The following is a 25,392-nucleotide window of genomic DNA, read 5'->3' on the forward strand; positions in this document are numbered from 1 at the left end:
GGGGGGGATCAGACTGCACGGAGCGGGGAGGAGTTTGGGGGGATCAGACTGCACGGGGGGGAGGATCAGACTGCACGGGGCGGGGAGGAGCTTTGGGGGGGATCAGACTGCACGGGGCGGACAGGAGTTTGGGGGGGCGATCAGACTGCACGGGGCGGAGGGGACTGTGGGGGGGATCAGACTGCACGGGGGGGAGAGGAGTTTGGGGGGGATCAGACTGCACGGAGCGGGGAGGAGTTTGGGGGGGGATCAGACTGCACGGGGCGGGGAGGAGTTTTGGGGGAGATCGGACTGCACGGGGCGGGGAGGAGTTTGGGGGGATCGGACTGCACGGGGCGGGGAGGAGTTTGGGGGGATCGGACTGCACGGGGCGGGGAGGAGTTTGGTGAGGGGGGATCATACTGCATGGGGCGGAGAGGAGTTTGGTGAAGGGGAATCATACTGCATGGGGCGGAGAGGAGTTTGGGGGGAAGCAGACTGCACGGGGCGGGGAGGAGTTTGGTGAGGGGGATCAGACTGCAGGGGGCGGAGAGGAGTTTCGTGGGGGGTAGGAGATCAGACTGCACGGGGGGAGGAGTTTGGGGGGGATCAGACTGCACGGGGCGGGGAGGAGTTGGGGGGGGATCAGACTGCACGGGGCGGGGAGGAGTTTGGGGGGGGATCAGACTGCACGGGGCGGGGAGGAGTTTAGGGGGGGATCAGACTGCACGGGGGGAGGAGTTTGGGGGGATCAGACTGCATGGGGCGGGGAGGAGTTTGGGGGGGATCAGACTGCACGGGGCGGGGAGGAGTTTTGGGGGGCGATCAGACTGCACGGGGGGGAGAGGAGTTTGGGGGGATCAGACTGCACGGGGGGAGAGGAGTTTGGGGGGGATCAGACTGCACGGAGAGGGGAGGAGTTTGGGGGGATCAGACTGCACGGGGGGGAGGATCAGACTGCATGGAGCGGGGAGGAGTTTGGGGGGGGATCAGACTGCACGGGGCAGGGAGGAGCTTTGGGGGGGATCAGACTGCACGGGGTGGACAGGAGTTTGGGGGGGCGATCAGACTGCACGGGGCGGAGGGGAGTGTGGGGGGGATCAGACTGCCCGGGGGGGAGAGGAGTTTGGGGGGGATCAGACTGCACGGGGCGGACAGGAGTTTTGGGGAGCGATCAGACTGCACGGGGCGGGGAGGAGTTTGGGGGGGGATCAGACTGCACGGGGCGGGGAGGAGTTTTGGGGGAGATCGGACTGCACGGGGCGGGGAGGAGTTTGGGGGGATCGGACTGCACGGGGCGGGGAAGAGTTTGGGGGGGATCGGACTGCACGGGGCGGGGAGGAGTTTGGGGGGGATCGGACTGCACGGAGGGAGAGGAGTTTGGGGGGATCGGACTGCACGGGGCGGGGAAGAGTTTGGGGGGATCGGACTGCACGGGGGGGAGGAGTTTGGGGGGATCAGACTGCACGGGGGGAGAGGAGTTTGGGGGGGATCGGACTGCACGGAGGGAGAGGAGTTTGGGGGGATCGGACTGCACGGGGCGGGGAAGAGTTTGGGGGGATCGGACTGCACGGGGCGGGGAGGAGTTTGGGGGGATCAGACTGCATGGAGGGGAGGATCAGACTGCACGGAGGGAGAGGAGTTTGGGGGGATCAGATTGCACGGGGGGGAAGAGTTTGGGGGGATCGGACTGCACGGGGGGGAGGATCGGACTGCACGGGGCGGGGAGGAGTTTGGGGGGGATCAGACTGCACGGGGGGAGAGGAGTTTGGGGGGATCAGATTGCACGGGGGGGAAGAGTTTGGGGGGATCGGACTGCACGGGGCGGGGAGGAGTTTGGGGGGATCAGACTGCACGGGGGGGGAGGATCAGACTGCACGGAGCGGGGAGGAGTTTGGGGGGGATCAGACTGCACGGGGGGGAGGATCAGACTGCACGGGGGGGGAGGAGTTTGGAGGGGGATCAGACTGCACGGGGCGGGGAGGAGTTTGGGGGGGATCGGACTGCACGGGGCGGGGAGGTGTTTGGGGGGAATCGGACTGCACGGGGCGGGGAGGTGTTTGGGGGGGATCATACTGCACGGGGGGAGAGGAGTTTGGGGGGATCGGACTGCACGGGGCGGGGAAGAGTTTGGGGGGATCGGACTGCACGGGGCGGGGAGGAGTTTGGGGGGATCAGACTGCACGGGGGGAGAGGAGTTTGGGGGGATCAGACTGCACGGGGGGGAGGATCAGAGTGCACGGGGCGGAGGGGAAGTTTGGGGGGATCAGACTGCACGGGGGGGAGGAGTTTGAGGGGGGATCAGACTGCACGGGGCGGGGAGGAGTTTGGGGGGATCAGACTGCACGGGGGGGAGGAGTTTGAGGGGGGATCAGACTGCACGGGGGGGAGGAGTTTGAGGGGGGATCAGACTGCACGGGGCGGGGAGGAGTTTGGGGGGATCAGACTGCACGGGGCGGGGAGGAGTTTGGGGGGATCAGACTGCACGGGGCGGGGAGGAGTTTGGGGGGATCAGACTGCACGGGGCGGGGAGGAGTTTGGGGGGATCAGACTGCACGGGGCGGGGAGGAGTTTGGGGGGGAAGGGTTGCCGCGGAGTCTCCTCTCCCGAGTGGGGGCGGGGCATCAGCTGCGGACGCTGCCGTCTCTGAGGCAGGAGCCCCGCCCAGCAATGGGGAGGGGCGGGATGAGGGGGAGTAGGGAAAGTAGCCGCAGTGGCTTGTGGGAAACTGAGTGCCCCTGTCCGCAGCTCCCATCGGCCATTGCAGGGCCAGGGCAGGCCCGGCGCTGTTCGGTTGGGCGGGTGCAGCGGAAGTGACATCACAACGGGGCATTGACCAGGGAGCGACGCGGTTGGTCCCGCGCTCGTGTCACTCCAAGTGTTAGCGACGCATCCTGGGACTTGTAGTTCTCATAGTGCGGCCTCCCGGGGCACGTCGCAGCGCGCCCCGCCCCTATCATAGCCCCGCCCCCCGGCATAGCCCCGCCCAGCGTGTTCTTAGTTCGGAATGGGGCATTTCTACCCTAAGAACAATCTTTTTTATTCGGAAATAACGGCCCTTAGCAGAGCAACAGTGACACTCGGTAGTCACCGGCGGTAATGCACGTGTAATTCCGTAGCGCCTCCACAGTGCCGCTCGGTGGTCATTGCAGGTAATGCACGTGTAATTCCGTAGCGCCTCCACAGTGCCGCTCGGTGGTCATTGCGGGTAATGCACGTGTAATTCCGTAGCGCCTCCACAGTGCCGCTCGGTGGTCATTGCAGGTAATGCACGTGTAATTCCGAAGCGCCTCCACAGTGCCGCTCGGTGGTCATTGCGGGTAATGCACGTGTAATTCCGTAGCGCCTCCACAGTGCCGCTCGGTGGTCAGTGCAGGTAATGCACGTGTAATTCCGTAGCGCCTCCACAGTGCCGCTCGGTGGTCATTGCCGGTAATGCACGTGTAATTCCGTAGCGCCTCCACAGTGCCGCTCGGTGGTCATTGCGGGTAATGCACGTGTAATTCCGAAGCGCCTCCACAGTGCCGCTCGGTGGTCATTGCAGGTAATGCACGTGTAATTCCGTAGCGCCTCCACAGTGCCGCTCGGTGGTCATTGCGGGTAATGCACGTGTAATTCCGAAGCGCCTCCACAGTGCCGCTCGGTGGTCATTGCAGGTAATGCACGTGTAATTCCGTAGCGCCTCCACAGTGCCGCTCGGTGGTCATTGCGGGTAATGCACGTGTAATTCCGTAGCGCCTCCACAGTGCCGCTCGGTGGTCAGTGCAGGTAATGCACGTGTAATTCCGTAGCGCCTCCACAGTGCCGCTCGGTGGTCATTGCCGGTAATGCACGTGTAATTCCATCGCCCCCAGCTGCTGTCCCTGCTGCGCACGCCACGTGGCCCCAGTCTTGCCCTTTGACAGCAGGCAAAGTAAGAAGCTCGTTATTTCCAGGCTCCGCGCAGCCCTCTCCCTCCTGCCCCCGGCCCCCTCATCCCACACACCAGGCTCCGCGCAGCCCTCTCCCCTCCTGCCATGGCCCCCTCATCCCGCACTCCAGGCTCCGCACAGCCCTCTCCCCTCCTGCCCCCGGCCCCCTCATCCCGCACTCCAGGCTCCGCACAGCCCTCTCCCCTCCTGCCCATGGCCCCCTCATCCCGCACTCCAGGCTCCGCGCAGCCCCCTCCCCTCCTGCTTCCTCACCCCAGCCTGCACCCCGTCCATACTCTTATCCCGGGGCCCTTCCTCTCCCCAGCCTGCACCCCCGTCCATATGCTTATCCCGGGGCCCTTCCTCCCCCCAGCCTGCACCCCCATCCATATTCTTATCCCGGGGCCCTTCCTCACTCCAGTCTGCACGCCCATTCATGGGAGCCATCAGTCCACCTTTTCCCTGCACCACATTCAGTAAAGTGTCTGATCAGGGTATGAGAGCAGCCCTGAGCCTTTGTCTCCACTCAGCAGGTTGCACCACACAGGATATGTGGATGGTCCTGGGCTTTGTACAGCACTCCAGACTGACCCCTGGACACGGCTTCTGGGTCCTAGCCCTTTGCTGTCACTCCTGCCCGAGGGCTTTGCTGGCTCCAGACTGGGTAACAGCTGGGAAACTGGCTGGGCAGTGGGCTGAGAAGATACCGTCCGAGATGGACTTGAGCTGCCTGGACGTGATTCTCGGAACACGTGAAGGGTCCTCAGCGTTCGGCCTTCCCATGGCTCTGTGTGAGTAAGAGGTGCGTGCTTTGAAATCTTCAAGCGTCCTGGCAGTATGTTTCTTCTGAGGCAGAGAGCTTCCTGCTGGGGCACGGAGCCTGGTGGCTTGGGGACTGGTGAAGGGGCAGTAGGCGGTTCAACAGTGCGTGGATAGATATTCAAGGCCTCCGTTCTCTCCGAGTTCCTGGAGTGGCAGCGGGAGGGGGTGGCCGATGGTGGGAGGAGAAGCGATGCCGCGTCCTTGCGGACTGAAAAGCTAAGTTGTTTGTTTGTTTTTTCCCCTCAGCTGTGTTCGGTAGCGAGCGATAAGAAGTCAACCCTCCCGGTGTCCTCCCGTCTGGGGATGGAACGGAAAAGAGAACGGCGAGCTTGGCAGCTTGGTCGAAGCGAGGCGAGAACCGTCCTGCTGGGAGCGGAGCAGCCATCGCTGACCGGGAGATAAGTGTCGGGTCTGGAAATCTCTCGGCTTACGGCCCACTCGGGTCTAGGAAGGGAAGTCACGTTTGCTTAGACAGCGAGTCCGAGCGGAGGTTCCCGAGGTGCTTACTTGGTAGTGGGAGAAACAGGGCTCCCGTTTGTCAGGGGTGCTGGTTTCTCTGGAACACGGTGTCCTTCTCAGCAGACGCTTGGCTCGAGGAGGAAGACGCAAGGTGGTAAGGTTTCTGGCTGCCTCGCATGTGTTTCTCTCTTGTTGCTCTCTCGTATTGGCCAATACGTCCTGTCTGTCTGTTTCTGTCTGTGTCTTTGTCCTTGCTCTGCTTCTGCCGTGTCCTTGTACAGCACACTTGCAGGCATTCCAGGTGAGCATCTCCAAGGGTTAAGGGCTCAGGAGCCAACGGGAATTCAGCAGGTTCGCAAGTCGCGCAAGGGAGAGCGGTGGTGCGTCATGGCTGAATGACTCGGTGTTCTTGTAGAGGACCCGATACATAGGCGAGAGGGGGGGAAAGGGCTAAAGGATAGAATTCCCACAGCCACAGACTTTAGTGAGTGAGAGCTAACGCTGGGCTTTTTTGGCCACCCTTGCAGAGGAATCAGTGCGTGGCCGTGGGCGGAGAATAAATCGTCCGAGATGTACTTGAGCTGCCTGGACGTGATTCTCGGAACATGTGAAGGGTCCTCAGCGTTCGGCCTTCCCATGGCTCTGTGTGAGTAAGAGGTGCGTGCTTTGAAATCTTTAAGCGTCCTGGCAGTATGTTTCTTCTGAGGCAGAGAGCTTCCTGCTGGGTCACGGAGCCTGGTGGCTTGGGGACTGGTGAAGGGGCATAGGCAGTTCAACAGAGCGTGGATAGATATTCAAGGCCTCCGTTCTCTCCGCGTTCCTGGAGTGGCAGCGGGAGGGGGTGGCCGATGGTGGGAGGCAGCGGTGCGATGGTGGGAGGAGAAGCGATGCCGCGTCCTTGCGGACTGAAAAGCTAAGTTGTTTGTTTGTTTTTTCCCCTCTGCTGTGTTCGGTAGTGAGCGATAAGAAGTCAACCCTCCCGGTGTCCTCCCGTCTGGGGATGGAACGGAAACGAGAACAGCGAGCTCGGGAGCTTGGTCGAAGCGAGGCGAGAACCGTCCGGCTGGGAGCGGAGCAGCCATCGCTGACAGGGAGATAAGTGTCGGGTTTGGAAATCTCTCGGCTTACGGCGCACTCGGGTCTAGGAAGGGAAGTCAGGTTTGCTTAGACAGCGAGTCCGAGCGGAGGTTCGCGAGGTGATTCCTTGGTAGTGGGAGAAACAGGGCTTCCGTTTGTCAGGAGTGCTGATTTCTCTGGAACACGGTGTCCTTCTCAGCAGACGCTTGGCTCGAGGAGGAAGACGCAAGGCGGTAAGGTTTCCGTCTGCCTCTCATGTGTTTCTCTCTTGTTGCTCTCTCGTATTGGCCAATACGTTCTGTCTGTCTGTTTCTGTCTGTGTCTTTGTCCTTGCTCTGCTTCTGCCGTGTCCTTGTATAGCTCACGTGCAGGCATTCCAGGTGAGCATCTCCACGGGTTAAGGGCTCAGGAGCCAACGGGAATTCTGCAGGTACGCTAGTCGCGCAAGGGAGAGCGGTGGTGCGTCATGGCTGACTGACTCAGTGTTCTTGTAGAGGGCCCTATACATAGGCGAGGGGCGGGGGGGAAGGGCTAAAGGATAGAATTCCCACAGCCACAGACCTTAGTGAGTGAGAGGTCTCTTCAGTCACGCCGCTCTCGGATCTCGCTGCAGGGAGGGATTCTGGTGCCGCTCTCGGGTCGTGCAGCTTGGGGGTGTCTCTAGCGCTGCTCTCGGGTCTCGCTGCTGGGGGGGAGGGGTCTTTGGGGCCACTCTCAGGTCGTGCTGCTGGGAGGGAGTCTGGCGCCTCTCTCGGGTTATGCTGCTGCGGGGAATCTCTGGTGCCGCTCTCGAGTCGCGCTACTGGGGGGGGTCTCTGGCGCCTCCTTGGGATCATGCTGCTGGGGGGGTCTCTGGCTTCGCTCTCCGGTCGTGCTGCTGGGGGGGGGTCTCTGTTACCGCTTTCGGGTCGCGCTGTTGGGGGGGTCTCTGGTGCCGCTCTCGGTAGTGGTGCTGGGGGTGGGGTCTCTGTCTCCACTCTCGGGTCGCGCTGCTGGGGGGAGGTCTCTGGCGCCGCTCTCGGGTCGCACTACTGGGGGTGGTCTCTGGAGCCTCCCTCCGGTCATGCTGCAGACGGGGGGTGTCACTGGCCCCGCTATCAGGTGATGCTGCTGCGGGGGGTCTCTGGCACCTCTCTCGGGTTTTGCTGCTGGGTGGGTGTCTGGGGCCGCTCTCGGGTGATGCTGTTCGGGGAGGTCTCTGGCGCCGCTCTCCGGTAGCGGTGCTGGGGGTGGGGTTTCTGTCTCCACTCTCGGGTAATGCTTCTGGGGGGGTCTCCGGCGCCGGTCTCGGGTCGCGCTCCTTGGGGGTGGGGTCTCTGTCGCCACTTTCATCTCATGCTGCTGGGGGGGGTCTCTGGCGCCACTCTCGGGTGATGCTGCTGGGGGGGGCCTCTGGCTCCCATCTCAGGTTGTGCTGCTGGGGGGGGGGGGAGATCTCTGTCGCCGTTCTCTGGTGATGCTGCTGGGGGGAGGGTCTCTGGCGCCACTCTTGGGTCGCACTGCTGGGGGCGGGTCTGTGGTGCCGCTCTCGGGTCTTGCTGCTGGGGGGGGTCTCTGGCACCGTTTTCGGGTCACTCTGCTGGGGGAGGTCTCTGGCTTCGCTCTCGGGTCACGCTGCTGGGGAGGGTCTCTGGCGCCGCCCTCGGGACTTGCTGCTGGGGGGGGTCTCTGGCGCCGCCCTCGGGTCGCAATGCCGGGGGGGTTCTTTCGCGCTGCTCTCGGGTTTTGCTGCTGGGGGGGGGGGTCTCTTGTTTCGCTCTCGGGTCATGCTGCTGGGGGGGGACTTTGCAAGCGGGGCCGGGTACTAAAGGCACCAAGCAGCTGGCGGAATCACTGAGAACAAGGGTCATGGGGTCGGGGGTTGGTTGAGACTCTTTGGACCAGAGGCAGGGGGTCCAGGCTGCCAAATGTGTCGCGGAGAACCTCCATCTATCGGACGCGGCTTCCTCTCCGCGCTTGCAGAACCGAGCAGCTAAAAGTGTTAGAAGCCAAATCAGAGCGGCTCATGTGTGTGTTAGAAACGGCTACGGGGAGCCAATTGCACTGGCACCTGACGCCTTCTTCAGCCCTTTGTTGCTGCATTCTCAGGCTGGCACCTCTCACAACCATTCATTCATCGTCCAAGCACTCTCTCTCTTATGTACATTCCCTAATTAATGTTTCCCATACAGTATTTTGCATAATAATACAAGAGTTGTAGTTACAAAAAGTTACAAAAGTTTCTGGGTGGCATTTCTTAAAACATTCTCTCTCTGAGCGCTGAGTTAGTTACTGTTATAGTTACAATGCTTCACTTTGCGATTAGGGTTAAGTGCTTCACAATGCTTTGAAGAGAACGGTTGTCAATTGTGTAACAGTAAGTTTGAGCGTGCCCTGGCGCACAGCGAGGGGAGCTGTTTCTGGCTACATAGTAGTATATTTTTAACAGTTTGAAGTTACATGACCTAATATTACATTCCTAACCAATTATATTCTAGAGGGGCAAAAATGTTTAGATTTATAATTAAACAATCCTAACAAATAATAATAATAATAATAATTATAAATCTAAACACTTCTCAAGCTTGATAACACTAAATCTAAACCCTTTCACAAGAATAAATCTAAACACTTCTATGCTTCTTCTACTTAACAAACTTCTCCTCCTTAGACTTTTAGTTGTGGGGAACAAATTCTGGGGCGTCACTTCCACTTGGGGAATCCTGTTTCATACTTGACTATGTTCTCCCTACACTAAGGCTGGCCGAGAGACTGTCCCGGACTGATCGTAACAGACTGTTCTGTCCGCGAATGGGCTGAGAGTAAAGGGCGTGTTCGGAATCTGTGGCGCCCAATCTGAGGCTGTCCGAGGTGACTCTTAACGGACTGCTCCGTGCGCCAATGGGCGGTGACTCAAGGCGTGTTCTGGGGCTGCTGGCGGCCAATAGGTTGTCCGGGGTGGATTATAACAGACTCTTCTGTCCGCGAATGGGCTGTGACTAAGGGGCGTGTTCTGAATCAGAGGCACCCAATAGGCTGACCCGGCTGCATCTTAACGGACAGCTCTGTCTGCGAATGCGGTGTGACTAGGGGGAATGACCTGCCACTGCTCTCGACCAATAGGCTGTCCGGGGTGGATCTTAATGGACTGCTCTGTCCTCGAATTGTCTGTGACTTAGGGGTGGTTCCTGGCTGTGTGCCAGCCAATGGGCTTTCGGAAGACAGCCTTGGCGGAGGATAGTGTCGCCCAATGGGCTGTCAGCAAAGGGGATCCTGCCTCTGGTTCGGCCAATGGGCTGCCGCAGGGGGGCGTTGTCTGACTGGGCGGCCGGCGCCGCCATGACAGGAAGGTCCGAGGAGCGCGCGGGGGCGCGAGCGAATCCTGGGTCCGAGTGCGAAGCTCCCCGCCCCCAGCCCGCCCCTTGTTGGTGTCTGGCCCGGGGGAGGAGGGGGCGCGAGGGAAGGTGGGGGAGCGGGCTGGGGGTGGGGTGTCTGGACAGGGGTGAGGTGTAGGAGCAGGCTGGGTGTGAGGGGCCGGGGGGGGCGCTTGGCACTGGGGGGGCAGGAGGGGGTGAGGGGCCGGGGGGGTGCTCGGCACTGGGGGGGCAGGAGGGAGGGGGAGGGGCCGGGGGGGGCCTTGGCACTGGGGGGGGCAGGAGGGGACAGGGCGCGGGAGAGCGCAGGCGCGGGCGGCGCTGGCTGGGCGGGAAACTCCCGGGACGCTCGCGCTGACGAGGCGGGCGGGAAAACGCTGCGGGGGGCGCTGAGGGGCGGAGCCTGGGGGGCGGGGCGGGAGCTGGCAGTGACGTGGAGCCCCCCCCCGCCCCGCCTGCTTCTCTCCGGGCCCCAGGCTGGACATCGGCGGGGCGGCACCTGGCGGAGGTGGGGGGGCGATTTCTGCCCCCCCCGGCGCTGCAGCCTCCCCGGGGAGCAGCGCCCCTGTGACCCCCCCCCCACGTGGTGCCGGGGGAACGGGGCTGTGGCCCCCCCTTTGGGGCGCGGGAGCTGACCCGGGCTCCAGTCACGTGGGTGTCTCGGGGAGGGGGGGCTGCGGGCCACCGGGGCGCGGGAGTGTCACGTGCCCCCTCCCCCCGCCGGGGAGCCGCGCGCCCTCGAGGGGTGGTTCCCGCGGGCGGGGCACGCACAGAACGTGTCCCGCACGCGGGGGGGCGGGGCGGCCTGAGCCCTGCTCCCCGCGCTGCTCGCTGCCTGGGGGCGGGGCCGGGTGCCCGCTGAATCCCCCCTGTGCCCGGGGGGGGGGCAGTTCGGCGGGGGGCGCTGTGGGGGGGGATGCTCTGGCCCTGGCTGCCCGCAGTGCTGCCCAGTGCCCGGCTGTGCCTCCTGCAGAGGCCGAGAGCGTCCTGGGTGGGGGCGTGTGGGGAGGGGGGGGAGTGGCTGAGAATTGGGGGGCAAACAGGTGACAGACAAACCAACCGACAGAAAAGCCTCCCTGCCTGGCCCCCAGCTGAGCGGAGAAACGTCCCCCTGGCGCCAGAGCACTGCAGGGCCCAGCCTAGTCGCTTTGTGCGCTCCAGCCCCACGGCGTGGGGAGGGGGCGACGGTGGAGGAGCCCCACGCACCCAGGCCTTAGGTTCCCCACCCGCCTTCTAAGCACTGAGCATTTTAGGCCTGGCTGGACTAGAGAAGGGGGCACCAGGGGAGTTGCCGCTGAAGGCGCGCGGCCGCGCACAAACACCCCTCTGCCGCCCACCTCCGTTGCGGAGCCTTGCAGCGGCACTCGCCTTCCTGCTGGCCGGGGAATGGCGCGGTTGTTTTCCTGATCTGGTGGAGGGCGGCTGCCCCGTTGTGTCCCTGCTGGGGCAGCCTCGCCCCACCTCCAGCTGCGATTGGGGCTTCTGTTTGTTTCTGTTCATACAGTTTGCTGCAGTTTTCCATCCCCGAGGACCTGCATGAAGCTGGTCCGACCAGAGATACTGGGATCGATTTTTAAGAGTAAGAGGTTTTGTTTTTAAAGCAGGGGTGAGGAACCTAATACCCCAGCTCACGTGAGTGTGGCCCTCGAGACTCAAGGTTCCCACACTAACGCTCTAGCTCCCCTCCAGATTGGTGATAGAAATGTAGCCGTGTTAGTCTGGGGTAGTTGAAGCAAAATGCAGGACAATGTAGCACTTTAAAGACTAACAAGATGGTTTATTAGATGATGAGCTTTTGTGGGCCAGACCCACTTCCTCAGATCAAATAGTGGAAGAAAGTAGTCACAACCATATATACCAAAGGATACAATTAAAAAAAAGAACAAATATGAAAAGGACAAATCACATTGCAGAACAGGAGGGGGATGCGGTGGGGGGGAAGGGGAAGGAAGGTAAGTGTCTGTGAATTGATGATATTAGAGGTAGGGAGAGTGGGATGTTTGTGAGTTAATGGTATTAGAGGTGATAATTGGGGAAACTATCTTGGTAATGGGTGAGATAACAAACATTTGAACTAAGTCCTTGTTGGAAAGTGTCGAATTTTAACATGAATGACAGTTCAGAGGATTCCCTTTCAAGTGCAGATGTAAAAGGTCTTTGTAGCAGAATGCAGGTGGTTAAGTCATTGAGAGAGTGTCCTTTCTGGTTAAAATGGCAAGAAACTGTTTTCTCTTTGTGATCTTGTCTGATATCTGTTTTGTGGGCATTAATCCTTTGGCGAAGTGTCTGAGATGTTTGTCCAATGTACATAGCAGACGGACACTTTCGGCACACGATAGCATAGATTATATTTCTGGATGCGCAGGAATATGTGTTCTTGATCTTATAACTCACTTGGTTGGGTCCAATAATGGTATCAGCAGAATGAATATGTGGACAAAGCTGGCAACGGGGTTTGTTGCAAGGGAAGGTACCAGGGTTGATATTAGTGTGGTATGTCCTGTGGTGGTTGGTAAGAATGATCTTGAGGTTAGGTGGTTGTCTATAGGAGACTATGGGTCTGTCTCCCAGAGCCTCTTTGAGTATGGTATCCTGTTCCAATATAGGCTGTAGTTTATTGATAATGTGTTGGACAGGTTTAAGTTGGGGGTTGTAGGTGATGACAAGTGGTGTTCTATTGTTGGTTTTCTTGGGTCTGTCTTGAAGTAGATGGTTTCTAGGTATTCGTCTGGCTCTTTCAATTTGCTTTTTTATTTCTCTGGGTGGCCAGATTGGAGCAGACAAATTCTGCTAGCCTGCCCCGCCCCGCCCCGCCCCCCGCCCCCCCCTCCTCACAAGCTCCGGTGTGCGAGGGGAATGTGGGAAGCCTCTTCCTCCTTCTCAGTTGGGGCATGTGTTAATGCGGATGGTGGGGTTTGGGATTTTTTTTTTCTTCACTCTTGTGTGTAGGGTTGCCAGGTGTCTAGCACTGAGCCAGACAGCCCGGTAGTTGCACTTTTTGTCCGGTAAATAAATTTAGAAAATACCGGACATACAAAATGTCCAGTATTTTCTGCTTTTCCTCTGTGCCCAGCAGAAATAAGCCGGGGCGGGGAGATTGGCTGACTAATTAAAGGGGTCACAACTGGATTTTGCTCAACAAAAATGTTCCTGGTGGGGTTTTTTTGTTTGGTTGGCTTCTTTCCCTCAACAAAAATTTTCCTGGCGCCTTTTTTTTTTTTTTTTTTTTTTGCTGAAACCATCTGGCAACCCTACTAGTGTGTGCCTTCCGCCCCCCCAATAAGGTTCCCCACCCCGTCTGAAAGCGAGAGTTGGGAGAACAGGTTACCTTGCGTTCCTGTGTCCTTATAAGGAAGTTGAAGGCTACTATAAAATCCCCCCTCATGGTCTCCTCTTCAGACTAAAGAAACCTAAATCCCTCAGCCTCTTCATAGAGCAATTGCTCCAGCCCCCTAATCATTTTGGTTGTCCTCTGCTGGACCCTCTCCAATGTGTCCACATCCCTTCTGTAGTGGGGGGCCCAGAACTGGACACAGTACTCCAGATGTGGCCTCACCAAAGCCGAATAAAGGGGAATAATGACATCTCTGGATCTACTGGCAATGCTCCTCTTAATGCAACCTAATATGCCATTAGCCTTCTTGGCTACAAGGGCACACTGTTGACTCATCTCCAGCTTCTCATCCACTGTAACCCCCAGGTCCTGTCTGCAGAACTACTACTTAACCGGTTGGTCCCCAGCTTGTAACTATGCTTGGGATTCTTCCATCCCAAGTGCAGGACTCTACACTTGTCCTTGTTGAACCTCATCAGATTTCTTGTGGCCCAATCCTCCAATTTGTCTAAGTCATTCTGGACCCTATCTCCGCCCTTAGGCATCTTTTAGCCTTTTTGTTCTATTATTGTTTTTCTATTTGGTACTAGAAAATCAAACTTTCCTCCTGCTTGGGCCTCAAGTTTCACTCCAGCAGCCCTTCCACAAGTAGAATCGTCTGCAAAATAAAATGTCAGGGCTACCGTCATTAAGGTGCTTGTCCCTGTAAGGACATGTGACTGAACTGGTTGTTCAGAAGGTTTCTGGTGAATTGGTTTATGCACAGGTATGCCTCCCGTTCCTCTTTAACCACCGCAGTCTCTTGTTTTTGTCCGGAAGCAAATTCTCTGCCAAGCCACCTTTTTTCCCTTTCATGTAATTGTCTGCTCTTTCGTTCGGTGTGGTAGACTTGTTCTAGTGTGGCATTAGACAACCGAGCCACAGAAAAGTCTGCCTTGGTACCACTGAGTACCGGCCCAGACCAAAGTAGCTTTCAGACACCTTAAGAGAGTCTTGATTTGCAATTCTCCCCTTTCTTCTCCTTGGATTTTCAACTAGGAAAGTGTGCTAATCATCTGCTTTTGCGGAAAAACTTGCCAGCTGTCTACACTGGCCGCTTGAATTTCCGCAAAAGCACTGACGATCTCATGTAAGATTGTCAGTGCTTCTGCGGGAATACTATGCTGCTCCCGTTCGGGCAAAAGTCTTTTTCCGAAAGACTTCTGCGCAAAAGGGCCAGTGTAGACAGCAGAGAGTTCTTTTCCGCAAAAAAGCCCCGATGGCGAAAATGGCGATTGGGGCTTTTTTGCAGAAAAGCGCGACTAGATTGGCCACGGACGCTTTTCCGTAAAAAGTTTACATACCCAGTATCTTGTGAAGAACTTGTCACCTCAGCACAGGGTCCCGGGGCGGGCTTTACCATAAGGGACCCGGAGAGATCATCTAGGCCAGCTGGAGGGGGCAGGGGAGGGGAGGGGAGGGGAGAGGAGAGGAGAGGAGGTTGGCCACTGAAAATGTTGCAGTATTAATTTTCCTTTTATTTGACTTCATATCAAACAAATATTTACAGTTTAAATGACCTTGTTAATTCTCCCTTGTGTTAGTACTCTTTCTTCCAGAACGTTTTAAAAACACAGACGAGACATGTCTTCGCCTGGGTGGCAGGCATCCGAAGAAGGGCACGTGACCTCGATCTTGGAGCACGAGACAAAACTCACTCCGCTCCTGGAGGGGAAATGTTAGAGGCAACACTGGGCTCCAGTGAGCAGCAGCCAGGTGACGCACGTGTCTGTCCTTTCCACACATCTAGGGTGGCCTAGCTCCTAACCGTTCTCTGTCTCTTTTTCGGTCCCTGTAGACTTGGAGGAGATGAGAGGCTGGCCATGTGGTGGCAGAGACCGAAAGGAGCCACCCCCCCCGAGACCCTGCCGGCAGATGGAAACCAGACAGCGATCTATGGAAGGAGAGCAAATAGCAATTGGCTCAAGGTAAGTATCGAGGGAGGGCCGCACAGACGTTTGCGAGCGTGGTACGGGTCCCTGAGAAAAGGCCCTCTGGCTCGTGGTGGAAGAACTTGAAAATACGAAGTACAAAAGTCACAGTGTTGTACTTAAAAGAAGTACTCGGGATCTTTTTCAGAGGGATAAGGCAACACGCCACATTTATTGATCACACACACACACATTATATATATATAGAAATTATTTATTTATTTACCACATGCATATGATAAGTATTGATTATTCTGTGTCACTCACGCACTCACTCTCACACACACACACACACACACACGTGCACAAGCACACTCCGTCTTGCTGTTGTTACCAACTTGTTGCTCCCCTTAACTTCACTGGCCAGGTGAGTTAGATGGGGGAGGGGTGGAGCCGGGCTTCTGCTGATCCGGATCGATGCTCCGATGGTGACAAGATGAGACCCGGAGTCCTCTGCAAGACAACTCACTTTTATAGCAGCTTCCCTCTTATGCAAATATATCCCAGATTCAAAATCTGGGTCTGTGTCCTTTGGTCCCTTTGTGGGTGCTGTCTGTTAAGAGAGGGTGTTTTCCAAAGAAGGTGCTTGCTTCTAATCCCCAAGGCCTTCAATATGTCTGCTCTTCTTTCTTGAGCCCTCTTGACACCTTGGGTCTGGCTTCTACCCCCTTTTCAACTGGTGTAGCTCTCTGGAGGTGCTTGGCTCCCAAGTGTTACTCATTCACACCTCGTTCATTCAACTGGGCAATTGATTACAGAGTGGGGGGAGAGAGTGGGGGAAAGATCTTATTCTACTCCTAGCAAATGACATTTTTACCTCTTTAACTATATACTCTGTATTAGAACCCTATGTAGAAAACTAAGTTACAAGGTTATATGGATTCAGGTTCTAATACAAAGTGACAAGGTCATATGGATTAATACAAAGTTACAAGGTTATATGGAGAGGCACAGTGTCAAGTCATATGAAGTACATAGGTTTATCTACAACAGAAACTGAACACCGATTTTTGTATTTTTAAAAATGTCATTAATCCCCCCGCCCCGCCGCCCCCCGAATCTCCTGGCTGGCGATACTTAACGTGTCTAGGATCATACGGAAAACTAAGTGAGTAGGCTGCCAATTGACCTAGCGTCACGCATGCGGAGAGTTGGCAAAACTGGGATTGAAATAAAGACTTGGTCTCCAGCAGCACCGAGGAGCCCCAGACATGGATTAGGGCCTCGTGGGAATAGTTGTCTCCTAATTGATCTAATCTTTGGCTTTTGAGTTTAATATTATTGGTGAGTCCTTCTAGGCGACTGTTAGTCGGTGTGCATGCGTGCGCACGTAAGTATGAGTGCAAGTGTGTGCGTCCGCAAGTGTCCATTTGCGTGTGTGTGCACATGCCTGCGTGCGGGCAGATTGAGCAGATGCGTGTGTGGGCATCTGAGCGAGGGCATGAGTGGGCGCCCAGGCGTGTTAATCTGTTAATTCGCGTTTGTGAGTGTGTACACGCATCCCTGCGTGTGAGCATTTGGCAGGGTGAGTGGCTGTGGTACGGGCGTGTGCGTCTGACGTGTGCCAGTCAGACGGTGCCCTGGCAGCAGTAGCTCCTGGAAAGCGACACCCCTCCCCTCCCATCTGGAGCATGCAACTGGGATGAGAGGGGCAGGGAAGAGTAGCACTGCTGCAGCGCGTTTCAGCACGAGGCTCTAACTGCCGCGCGGTAGCTGCTCCTTTTGTATCCGACGTGGGGCAACAAGGAGCGGCCTCGCATCATGCCGGCGCCACGTGCGTTCAGTCCCACGGACCGGAAGTGACGTTTGCTCGGTCCACAGCCTGACAGCAACCGACTGGGAACCGTGACCGGAAGGTGCCCAGGTACGAGCGCTCAGCTGGTGCCAGGTCAGCGGGTGGTAGGCAGGAGACACGGGGCCAGGCGGGACGGGTTCAGACACGGGGTGCCTGGCTGGGACAGCGACTGGGGTTGGAGGTTTCCTGCGGCGGTGCAGCCAGCGTAGGCCACCAGCTCCCGTGGTACGTGGGGCAGAGGAAGGACAGCAGAGCGGAGGCTGGAACCGCTCCGACAAGGCACCACTCTGCTTATGGTTGCCAGGTGTCCGGTTTTGAACTGGACGGTCCAGGCTTTCAGCTTTTTCTTCGGGAAACAAATTTATATTTTCTCAATGTCCGCGAAAGCGGCAAGGAGTTCTGTGCCACAGGGCTCCTCGCTGCTTTTGCAGATTCAGACTAACGCGGCTACTCCTCTGATAAATGTCGGGTATTTTCTAAATCAGATGGAATGCAGATTGTGATGTCATGTCAGGCGTGCCTGGTATTTTTGGTGAAACCATCTGGCAACCCTAGCTCTGCTCCTTGCTTGGCCGGGGTGGCGCCCTGCCTCTGTGGCAGGTCCTGACGTCACAGGGAGCGTGTTCCCCAGGAAATCCGGGCAGTGCAGCGGCTTCCGGTCCGCGCCACCCGGCCCCAAGGGAGCGGCGGCGGGAGGCGGCAGGGAGGTCAGAGCGTGACGCTGCCCCGCCCGGATCTCAGCCCTTGGGCGCCCCAGTGTGCACCCCGCCCGGCCGGGCCGCTCCCCTGTAGCTCCGCCCCCAGCGCTGCGCCCGCTGCCTCGTGGCCCGGCTCGGTGCGAAGCTGCCACTGCCGGCTACGAACAGCAGCGCACTGCTAGTGACGTCATTGCCCTGGCGCGGTGCATGCAAATGACGGAACGCGGGGCACGTTCTATCGGCTCCCGGGCGAGTGACACGTGGGTTTGTGTGGCACACAGACGGGTCCCAGGCTCCGTCATTAATGGCAGGGGCGGGGCCACTGACTGGCAGGAACTCAGCTGGGACACAGAAGTGAGCGGCAGAAAACTCCTCGGGGTCTCCGGAAAATCCTCGCGCGGCCCCTCTGGGCTTGTGAATGGGACGCAGCAGAGGCAGCCGCCCCCCTCCCCACCCACCCGCCTCACGCTCCCCGCTGCACTTTCGAAGGCAACAGCAGCATCAGCCTGTCCCGCTGCCAGTCCCTGCACAAGCCGGCTGGGAAATTTGGTGTTGGGGGGAGCAGACTGCACGGGGCGGAGAGGAGTTTGGGGGTGGTGGGGGATCAGACTGCATGGAGCGGAGAGGAGTTTGGGGGGAAGCAGACTGCACGGGGCGGGGAGGAGTTTGGTGAGGGGGGATCATACTGCATGGGGCGGAGAGGAGTTTGGTGAAGGGGAATCATACTGCATGGGGCGGAGAGGAGTTTGGGGGGAAGCAGACTGCACGGGGCGGGGAGGAGTTTGGTGAGGGGGGATCAGACTGCATGGCGCGGAGAGGAGTTAGGGGGGTAGGGGATCAGACTGCAGGGGGCGGAGAGGAGTTTCGTGGGGGGTAGGAGATCAGACTGCACGGGGGGAGGAGTTTGGGGGGGATCAGACTGCACGGGGCGGGGAGGAGTTGGGGGGGGATCAGACTGCACGGGGCGAGGAGGAGTTTAGGGGGGGATCAGACTGCACGGGGGGAGGAGTTTGGGGGGATCAGACTGCATGGGGCGGGGAGGAGTTTGGGGGGGATCAGACTGCATGGGGCGGGGAGGAGTTTTGGGGGGCGATCAGACTGCACGGGGCGGAGGGGAGTGTGGGGGGGATCAGACTGCACGGGGGGGAGAGGAGTTTGGGGGGATCAGACTGCACGGGGGGAGAGGAGTTTGGGGGGGATCAGACTGCACGGAGCGGGGAGGAGTTTGGGGGGATCAGACTGCACGGGGGGGAGGATCAGACTGCACGGGGCGGGGAGGAGCTTTGGGGGGGATCAGACTGCACGGGGCGGACAGGAGTTTGGGGGGGCGATCAGACTGCACGGGGCGGAGGGGACTGTGGGGGGGATCAGACTGCACGGGGGGGAGAGGAGTTTGGGGGGATCGGACTGCACGGGGCGGGGAGGAGTTTGGTGAGGGGGGATCATACTGCATGGGGCGGAGAGGAGTTTGGTGAAGGGGAATCATACTGCATGGGGCGGAGAGGAGTTTGGGGGGAAGCAGACTGCACGGGGCGGGGAGGAGTTTGGTGAGGGGGATCAGACTGCAGGGGGCGGAGAGGAGTTTCGTGGGGGGTAGGAGATCAGACTGCACGGGGGGAGGAGTTTGGGGGGGATCAGACTGCACGGGGCGGGGAGGAGTTGGGGGGGGATCAGACTGCACGGGGCGGGGAGGAGTTTGGGGGGGATCAGACTGCACGGGGCGAGGAGGAGTTTAGGGGGGGATCAGACTGCACGGGGGGAGGAGTTTGGGGGGATCAGACTGCATGGGGCGGGGAGGAGTTTGGGGGGGATCAGACTGCACGGGGCGGGGAGGAGTTTTGGGGGGCGATCAGACTGCACGGGGCGGAGGGGAGTGTGGGGGGGATCAGACTGCACGGGGGGGAGAGGAGTTTGGGGGGATCAGACTGCACGGAGAGGGGAGGAGTTTGGGGGGATCAGACTGCACGGGGGGGAGGATCAGACTGCATGGAGCGGGGAGGAGTTTGGGGGGGGATCAGACTGCACGGGGCAGGGAGGAGCTTTGGGGGGGATCAGACTGCACGGGGTGGACAGGAGTTTGGGGGGGCGATCAGACTGCACGGGGCGGAGGGGAGTGTGGGGGGGATCAGACTGCCCGGGGGGGAGAGGAGTTTGGGGGGGATCAGACTGCACGGGGCGGACAGGAGTTTTGGGGAGCGATCAGACTGCACGGGGCGGGGAGGAGTTTGGGGGGGGATCAGACTGCACGGGGCGGGGAGGAGTTTTGGGGGAGATCGGACTGCACGGGGCGGGGAGGAGTTTGGGGGGATCGGACTGCACGGGGCGGGGAAGAGTTTGGGGGGGATCGGACTGCACGGGGGGGAGGAGTTTGGGGGGATCAGACTGCACGGGGGGAGAGGAGTTTGGGGGGATCGGACTGCACGGGGCGGGGAAGAGTTTGGGGGGATCGGACTGCACGGGGCGGGGAGGAGTTTGGGGGGATCAGACTGCATGGAGGGGAGGATCAGACTGCACGGAGGGAGAGGAGTTTGGGGGGATCAGATTGCACGGGGGGGAAGAGTTTGGGGGGATCGGACTGCACGGGGGGAGGATCGGACTGCACGGGGCGGGGAGGAGTTTGGGGGGGATCAGACTGCACGGGGGGAGAGGAGTTTGGGGGGATCAGATTGCACGGGGGGGAAGAGTTTGGGGGGATCGGACTGCACGGGGCGGGGAGGAGTTTGGGGGGATCAGACTGCACGGGGGGGGAGGATCAGACTGCACGGAGCGGGGAGGAGTTTGGGGGGGATCAGACTGCACGGGGGGGAGGATCAGACTGCACGGGGGGGGAGGAGTTTGGAGGGGGATCAGACTGCACGGGGCGGGGAGGAGTTTGGGGGGGATCGGACTGCACGGGGCGGGGAGGTGTTTGGGGGGAATCGGACTGCACGGGGCGGGGAGGTGTTTGGGGGGGATCATACTGCACGGGGGGAGAGGAGTTTGGGGGGATCGGACTGCACGGGGCGGGGAAGAGTTTGGGGGGATCGGACTGCACGGGGCGGGGAGGAGTTTGGGGGGATCAGACTGCACGGGGGGAGAGGAGTTTGGGGGGATCAGACTGCACGGGGGGGAGGATCAGAGTGCACGGGGCGGAGGGGAAGTTTGGGGGGATCAGACTGCACGGGGGGGAGGAGTTTGAGGGGGGATCAGACTGCACGGGGCGGGGAGGAGTTTGGGGGGATCAGACTGCACGGGGGGGAGGAGTTTGAGGGGGGATCAGACTGCACGGGGGGGAGGAGTTTGAGGGGGGATCAGACTGCACGGGGCGGGGAGGAGTTTGAGGGGGGATCAGACTGCACGGGGCGGGGAGGAGTTTGGGGGGGAAGGGTTGCCGCGGAGTCTCCTCTCCCGAGTGGGGGCGGGGCATCAGCTGCGGACGCTGCCGTCTCTGAGGCAGGAGCCCCGCCCAGCAATGGGGAGGGGCGGGATGAGGGGGAGTAGGGAAAGTAGCCGCAGTGACTTGTGGGAAACTGAGTGCCCCTGTCCGCAGCTCCCATCGGCCATTGCAGGGCCAGGGCAGGCCCGGCGCTGTTCGGTTGGGCGGGTGCAGCGGAAGTGACATCACAACGGGGCATTGACCAGGGAGCGACGCGGTTGGTCCCGCGCTCGTGTCACTCCAAGTGTTAGCGACGCATCCTGGGACTTGTAGTTCTCATAGTGCGGCCTCCCGGGGCACGTCGCAGCGCGCCCCGCCCCTATCATAGCCCCGCCCCCCGGCATAGCCCCGCCCAGCGTGTTCTTAGTTCGGAATGGGGCATTTCTACCCTAAGAACAATCTTTTTTATTCGGAAATAACGGCCCTTAGCAGAGCAACAGTGACACTCGGTAGTCACCGGCGGTAATGCACGTGTAATTCCGAAGCGCCTCCACAGTGCCGCTCGGTGGTCATTGCAGGTAATGCACGTGTAATTCCGTAGCGCCTCCACAGTGCCGCTCGGTGGTCATTGCCGGTAATGCACGTGTAATTCCGTAGCGCCTCCACAGTGCCGCTCGGTGGTCATTGCGGGTAATGCACGTGTAATTCCAAAGCGCCTCCACAGTGCCGCTCGGTGGTCATTGCGGGTAATGCACGTGTAATTCCGTAGCGCCTCCACAGTGCCGCTCGGTGGTCATTGCGGGTAATGCACGTGTAATTCCGTAGCGCCTCCACAGTGCCGCTCGGTGGTCATTGCAGGTAATGCACGTGTAATTCCGTAGCGCCTCCACAGTGCCGCTCGGTGGTCATTGCCGGTAATGCACGTGTAATTCCGAAGCGCCTCCACAGTGCCGCTCGGTGGTCATTGCCGGTAATGCACGTGTAATTCCATCGCCCCCAGCTGCTGTCCCTGCTGCGCACGCCACGTGGCCCCAGTCTTGCCCTTTGACAGCAGGCAAAGTAAGAAGCTCGTTATTTCCAGGCTCCGCGCAGCCCTCTCCCCTCCTGCCCCCGGCCCCCTCATCCCACACACCAGGCTCCGCGCAGCCCTCTCCCCTCCTGCCATGGCCCCCTCATCCCGCACTCCAGGCTCCGCACAGCCCTCTCCCCTCCTGCCCCCGGCCCCCTCATCCCGCACTCCAGGCTCCGCACAGCCCTCTCCCCTCCTGCCCATGGCCCCCTCATCCCGCACTCCAGGCTCCGCGCAGCCCCCTCCCCTCCTGCTTCCTCACCCCAGCCTGCACCCCGTCCATACTCTTATCCCGGGGCCCTTCCTCTCCCCAGCCTGCACCCCCGTCCATATGCTTATCCCGGGGCCCTTCCTCCCCCCAGCCTGCACCCCCATCCATATTCTTATCCCGGGGCCCTTCCTCACTCCAGTCTGCACGCCCATTCATGGGAGCCATCAGTCCACCTTTTCCCTGCACCACATTCAGTAAAGTGTCTGATCAGGGTATGAGAGCAGCCCTGAGCCTTTGTCTCCACTCAGCAGGTTGCACCACACAGGATATGTGGATGGTCCTGGGCTTTGTACAGCACTCCAGACTGACCCCTGGACACGGCTTCTGGGTCCTAGCCCTTTGCTGTCACTCCTGCCCGAGGGCTTTGCTGGCTCCAGACTGGGTAACAGCTGGGAAACTGGCTGGGCAGTGGGCTGAGAAGATACCGTCCGAGATGGACTTGAGCTGCCTGGACGTGATTCTCGGAACACGTGAAGGGTCCTCAGCGTTCGGCCTTCCCATGGCTCTGTGTGAGTAAGAGGTGCGTGCTTTGAAATCTTCAAGCGTCCTGGCAGTATGTTTCTTCTGAGGCAGAGAGCTTCCTGCTGGGGCACGGAGCCTGGTGGCTTGGGGACTGGTGAAGGGGCAGTAGGCGGTTCAACAGTGCGTGGATAGATATTCAAGGCCTCCGTTCTCTCCGAGTTCCTGGAGTGGCAGCGGGAGGGGGTGGCCGATGGTGGGAGGAGAAGCGATGCCGCGTCCTTGCGGACTGAAAAGCTAAGTTGTTTGTTTGTTTTTTCTCCTCAGCTGTGTTCGGTAGCGAGCGATAAGAAGTCAACCCTCCCGGTGTCCTCCCGTCTGGGGATGGAACGGAAAAGAGAACGGCGAGCTTGGCAGCTTGGTCGAAGCGAGGCGAGAACCGTCCTGCTGGGAGCGGAGCAGCCATCGCTGACCGGGAGATAAGTGTCGGGTCTGGAAATCTCTCGGCTTACGGCCCACTCGGGTCTAGGAAGGGAAGTCACGTTTGCTTAGACAGCGAGTCCGAGCGGAGGTTCCCGAGGTGCTTACTTGGTAGTGGGAGAAACAGGGCTCCCGTTTGTCAGGGGTGCTGGTTTCTCTGGAACACGGTGTCCTTCTCAGCAGACGCTTGGCTCGAGGAGGAAGACGCAAGGTGGTAAGGTTTCTGGCTGCCTCGCATGTGTTTCTCTCTTGTTGCTCTCTCGTATTGGCCAATACGTCCTGTCTGTCTGTTTCTGTCTGTGTCTTTGTCCTTGCTCTGCTTCTGCCGTGTCCTTGTACAGCACACTTGCAGGCATTCCAGGTGAGCATCTCCAAGGGTTAAGGGCTCAGGAGCCAACGGGAATTCAGCAGGTTCGCAAGTCGCGCAAGGGAGAGCGGTGGTGCGTCATGGCTGAATGACTCGGTGTTCTTGTAGAGGACCCGATACATAGGCGAGAGGGGGGGAAAGGGCTAAAGGATAGAATTCCCACAGCCACAGACTTTAGTGAGTGAGAGCTAACGCTGGGCTTTTTTGGCCACCCTTGCAGAGGAATCAGTGCGTGGCCGTGGGCGGAGAATAAATCGTCCGAGATGTACTTGAGCTGCCTGGACGTGATTCTCGGAACATGTGAAGGGTCCTCAGCGTTCGGCCTTCCCATGGCTCTGTGTGAGTAAGAGGTGCGTGCTTTGAAATCTTTAAGCGTCCTGGCAGTATGTTTCTTCTGAGGCAGAGAGCTTCCTGCTGGGTCACGGAGCCTGGTGGCTTGGGGACTGGTGAAGGGGCATAGGCAGTTCAACAGAGCGTGGATAGATATTCAAGGCCTCCGTTCTCTCCGCGTTCCTGGAGTGGCAGCGGGAGGGGGTGGCCGATGGTGGGAGGCAGCGGTGCGATGGTGGGAGGAGAAGCGATGCCGCGTCCTTGCGGACTGAAAAGCTAAGTTGTTTGTTTGTTTTTTCCCCTCTGCTGTGTTCGGTAGTGAGCGATAAGAAGTCAACCCTCCCGGTGTCCTCCCGTCTGGGGATGGAACGGAAACGAGAACAGCGAGCTCGGGAGCTTGGTCGAAGCGAGGCGAGAACCGTCCGGCTGGGAGCGGAGCAGCCATCGCTGACAGGGAGATAAGTGTCGGGTTTGGAAATCTCTCGGCTTACGGCGCACTCGGGTCTAGGAAGGGAAGTCAGGTTTGCTTAGACAGCGAGTCCGAGCGGAGGTTCGCGAGGTGATTCCTTGGTAGTGGGAGAAACAGGGCTTCCGTTTGTCAGGAGTGCTGATTTCTCTGGAACACGGTGTCCTTCTCAGCAGACGCTTGGCTCGAGGAGGAAGACGCAAGGCGGTAAGGTTTCCGTCTGCCTCTCATGTGTTTCTCTCTTGTTGCTCTCTCGTATTGGCCAATACGTTCTGTCTGTCTGTTTCTGTCTGTGTCTTTGTCCTTGCTCTGCTTCTGCCGTGTCCTTGTATAGCTCACGTGCAGGCATTCCAGGTGAGCATCTCCACGGGTTAAGGGCTCAGGAGCCAACGGGAATTCTGCAGGTACGCTAGTCGCGCAAGGGAGAGCGGTGGTGCGTCATGGCTGACTGACTCAGTGTTCTTGTAGAGGGCCCTATACATAGGCGAGGGGCGGGGGGGAAGGGCTAAAGGATAGAATTCCCACAGCCACAGACCTTAGTGAGTGAGAGGTCTCTTCAGTCACGCCGCTCTCGGATCTCGCTGCAGGGAGGGATTCTGGTGCCGCTCTCGGGTCGTGCAGCTTGGGGGTGTCTCTAGCGCTGCTCTCGGGTCTCGCTGCTGGGGGGGAGGGGTCTTTGGGGCCACTCTCAGGTCGTGCTGCTGGGAGGGAGTCTGGCGCCTCTCTCGGGTTATGCTGCTGCGGGGAATCTCTGGTGCCGCTCTCGAGTCGCGCTACTGGGGGGGGTCTCTGGCGCCTCCTTGGGATCATGCTGCTGGGGGGGTCTCTGGCTTCGCTCTCCGGTCGTGCTGCTGGGGGGGGGTCTCTGTTACCGCTTTCGGGTCGCGCTGTTGGGGGGGTCTCTGGTGCCGCTCTCGGTAGTGGTGCTGGGGGTGGGGTCTCTGTCTCCACTCTCGGGTCGCGCTGCTGGGGGGAGGTCTCTGGCGCCGCTCTCGGGTCGCACTACTGGGGGTGGTCTCTGGAGCCTCCCTCCGGTCATGCTGCAGACGGGGGGTGTCACTGGCCCCGCTATCAGGTGATGCTGCTGCGGGGGGTCTCTGGCACCTCTCTCGGGTTTTGCTGCTGGGTGGGTGTCTGGGGCCGCTCTCGGGTGATGCTGTTCGGGGAGGTCTCTGGCGCCGCTCTCCGGTAGCGGTG

The sequence above is a fragment of the Pelodiscus sinensis genome, chromosome 10 (assembly GCF_052426305.1).
Source record: "Pelodiscus sinensis isolate ZL-2025 chromosome 10, ASM5242630v1, whole genome shotgun sequence".
In the NCBI taxonomy this organism is placed as follows: Eukaryota; Metazoa; Chordata; order Testudines; family Trionychidae; genus Pelodiscus; species Pelodiscus sinensis.